Source organism: Delphinus delphis, chromosome 5 (genome assembly GCF_949987515.2).
Source record: "Delphinus delphis chromosome 5, mDelDel1.2, whole genome shotgun sequence".
NCBI lineage: Eukaryota > Metazoa > Chordata > Mammalia > Artiodactyla > Delphinidae > Delphinus > Delphinus delphis.
The window spans coordinates 136,624,565-136,628,768 of NC_082687.1; the positions used below are offsets into that span (position 1 = coordinate 136,624,565).

At 58.1% G+C, this 4,204-nt stretch overlaps 1 pseudogene; it reads left to right on the forward strand.

Annotated features, from left to right (window-relative positions):
- The first annotated feature begins 2,753 nt into the window (after positions 1-2,753).
- On the forward strand, positions 2,754-3,728 carry LOC132426348 (guanine nucleotide exchange factor subunit RIC1-like; annotated as a pseudogene).
- The last annotated feature ends 476 nt before the right edge of the window (positions 3,729-4,204 follow it).

The following is a 4,204-nucleotide window of genomic DNA, read 5'->3' on the forward strand; positions in this document are numbered from 1 at the left end:
CCCCCACACGGCGATCGTTGACCTTGGTGAGAGGAGGTGGGAGGGAGCCGGCATCGAAGCCCCCACCCCCGCCTCCCTGGCTCCTTCCAAGGACTCTGGCAGGTGAGGGGCCTGGTGGACCTGTCTGGAGACGCCCCACGTGGCTCCGGCATCCGCTCGGCAGTGACGCTAGGGCGGTGAGGCGTTGCCTGGCACTGCTCCCTGTTCTCTCCAGCCTCCCTCCCCTCCTCCCGCCCTCTTGCTGCCCTGAGACCACCCCTCCTATTTAAACCTTGGGCCCTAATCCCTGCCTCAGGCTCTGCCTTCCAGGGAGCTCAGCTGAGACAAGGAGGTCGGGAAGGGAACAGGCTGTGCAGAGGCTCCGTGCATGAGGGGCAGGACTCGGGGGCATCCAGTGGGGCCAGAGCAGGGCCTCGTGGGATACGGGAACGGGCCCAGGCCTGGGGTCGGCCATCCTAGGTCGAATCCCAGCTCTGTCATTTCCAAGCTCCCTATGGCAGCTGCTTCATCTTCCGAGTGGCAGCCGCTGTGTATAGAGGAAGGCCAAGACCCCACCTCTCAGGGCTGCTGCAGGGTGGGAGAGGTGAGTCTGCTTCTAGGGAGGGCTGGCTTCCTGTCTCTGGCTTCTCCACGCGGCCCAGGACCCTAGATCTGCAGCCAAGACGCCATCAGCCCTGAGGCAGGGCAACCCCCAAAGGCAGAAGGCAGGTGCACCGCGCGGCTCGCCTCCCGGACCTGCTTCCAGCTCTGTATCTGCACCCCTTGTACAAGTCGGGATACTCGTACATCTGCTGCTGATCTGCCAGTGGCCGTGCACCGGCCAAGGCTGCCCTGAGCCTTTCCTCCGTTCTTTCACGTTTGTTTGTTGGCTTTGGTTTACTCAGGAAACATTTTTTTTTAAACCCAGGCTAGTGAACCACGGTGTGGAGTTCAAGTACGGAGTTCAAGTTTGGGTCAAAATAACCCTCTATGGATTCATGGTGGGCTCAGGGCTCAGAGGAGTAATTCCATCTCTGCCCCGATCACACAGGTGCACACTCAACGTGCACACACACCCTGCAGACAGACATGCACATGCACGTAGGTGGCTTGGACAGAGATTCCCAGACCCCCTTCCTCCCCGCAGGACACAGGAAGGGGGAAGAGCCTGAGTAGGGGCCCAGGGGACAGAAAATATGACTGAATTGTGACTTCACTGGGGCCAGACCTATACCCATGGGTTGCTGGAACCCTGGATGAATCCCTCCCACCCTGTGCACCTCAGTCTCCACATCTGTGAAATGGGATCATCCCTGCCTCCCAGGATGTTGGGAGAAGCAGTTGAGAAGATGAAAGAAAATGCCTTTCCAGGTGCTAAGTGCAGTACTGCCGAGGTCAAAAAGCAGTGCCCCCCCCCCCGTGATGACAATGCAGCCACCCTACGCTGGGGCCCCAGGGACCAGGAGGCAGGCTGTGGATCAGCCACAGTCCCAGCACCTGCGTGAATCCAGCACAATTGGGACGTGCTGTGTGATCTTGGGGAAGCGCCTGCCCTCTCTGGGCCTCAGGATCCCTTCACCTTAGAGCAGCCGCTGCCGTCTTCCAAGAGAGAGCTCAGGGAGCCAGGCCTGTGCTGGGGCCACCCAGCGCTTCCTCTCTGTGCAGCGAGACAAAGAAACTGGGGACAGGACTGGAGAATGAGGCCCCAAACCAGGGCGACGGCTCTCAATCCGTGCTTATACGTGCAGTCGTTCATCGTACGTGTCAACCTGATGGGTGGCTGGATGTTTGGTCAAAACGATTCTGTGTGTGCCTGCGAGGGGGTTCCTGGATGAACTTAGCTTTTAGATCAGTCGACAGCTCTCCCCAGTGTGGGTGGGCCTCGTCCGATCACTTGAAGGTTGCGGAAGTGACTGCATTTACAAAATACCTTGACAGCAGCACCTAGATGAGTGTTTGAATCACTGGGGACTGTGGCCTGCCCGAGTTGACCCCTAAAACTGACCATCACAGTGGGGCAGAGACCACAGCTGGCTCGGGATCAGCAGACCCAATTCCAGGACCCGCTGTCAGGGCTTGTGCCGCCTGGGGCCTGGTGCTCTTGGCATGGCCTCGGTTTCCTCATCAGTAAGTGGGAGACCCTGTCCCTGGGTGAGTCATCCCAGAGGGTCTGCCCTGTGTGGGGACAGCAGGACAGAAAAGACCTAGTCCCCAGTCTGGGTCAGGGAGGGCCTTCTGGGTTTTGACGTCTGTGTAGGAGTCTGCTGGGCAGCCCAAGTTGGAAGTGTGGGCCAGGTGGCCAGGTAGGGGACGAGCACAGGGAATGAGGGAGGGTCACCCCTGCATCAGCCTTCCTTCTGTTCAGGGGTATGGGCTGACTCTTGTCCCCTCCCCCTGACGCCTGCCCAGGTTTGGGGGAGGGGAGGGAAGGGCTCATTCTCAACCGCTAATTTGACCGTGAAATTTCCTCTCAGGGGCTGCCCAAAGCTCACAGCATGATTTCCAGCCCTGAACCGTGAAGACTCCAGCCCGAAGCTGGCCAGGAACTGGAAACCCGCCCAGGAAGGAGGGAGGACGTGCCGGTGAGTTAGTCCTGGCTGAGGCCACAGAAACTAGCCAGAGGCCTGCCCTCAACATCAGCACCTCGTGGTGACCCCAGGACCCCGTGATGAGTGGACACGTTCTGGGATGTCCCCCCAGGCAGCAGCCTCACTGCTCAGAGCAAGTGCGGGTCAACTGTGCAATACTTCTCATCACACGCACGTGTGAAGCGGATGCTCAAACAAAGCCACCACCTCCAACAACTGGGTGAGATACTGAGAAGGAACGGCCCGAAAACACCAGCGTCGGGGCCTGGCACTTTGGAGGTGAAAAAGATATCCACCCATCCACCCATCCACCTGCCTTTCCATTGACCCATCTACCCATTGATCCATCCCGCCACCCATTCATCCACTTGCCTATTCATCCATCATCCACCCCTCTCTCTAGCCATCTACCCATTTATGCAACCATCCATTCACCCATTCATTACCCATCCACCCACCCACCCACCACCCACCCATCCATCCATCCATCATCCATTCACCCACCACCCACCCACCTACCCATCCACCCATCCTGCCAGCCAGCCAGTCAGCTAGCCATCATCCATCATTCATCAGTCTGTCCATCCACCCATCCACCCATCCATCCACCCATCCATCCACCCATCCATCCACCCATCCATCCATCCATCCATCCATCCATCATCAATTCACCCATCCACCCACAGATCCACTATCCATCCATCCATCCATCCATCCATCTATCCATCCATCCACCCATCCATCTATCCATCCATCCACCCATCCACCCATCCATCTATCCATCCACCCACCCATCCATCCATCCATCCATCCACCCACCCATCCATCCATCCATCCACCCACACATCCATCCACCCATCCATCCACCCATCCATCCATCTACCCACCCATCCATCCACCCATCCATCCATCCACCCATCCATCCATCCACCCACCCATCCATCCACTCACCCACCCATCCACCCATCCATCCATCCACCCATCCACCCACCCATCCATCCATCCACCCATCCATCCATCCACCCATCCATCCATCCACCCAACCATCCATCCACCCATCCATTCATCCACCCACCCATCCACCCATCCATCCATCCATCCATCTACCCATCCATCCATCTACCCATCCATCCATCCACTCATCCATCCATCCACCCATCCATCCATCCACTCACCCACCCATCCACCCACAGATCCACTATCCATCCATCCATCCATCCATCCACCCATCCATCCATCCACCTATCCACCCATCCATCCATCCATCCACCCATCCATCCATCCATCCATCTACCCATCCATCCATCTACCCATCCATCCATCCACCCACCCACCCATCCACCCATCCACCCATCCATCCATCCACCCACCCATCCATCCACCCACCCATCCATCCGTCCACCCACCCACCCATCCATCCATCCATCCATCCACGCATCCATCCATCCTGCCAGCCAGCCAGTCAGCTAGCCATCATCCATCATTCATCAATCTGTCCATCCACTCATCCACCCATCCCTCCATCCACCCACCCATCCATCCACCCACCCATCCATCCGTCCACCCACCCATCCATCCATCCATCCATCCACGCATCCATCCATCCTGCCAGCCAGCCAGTCAGCTAGTCATCATCC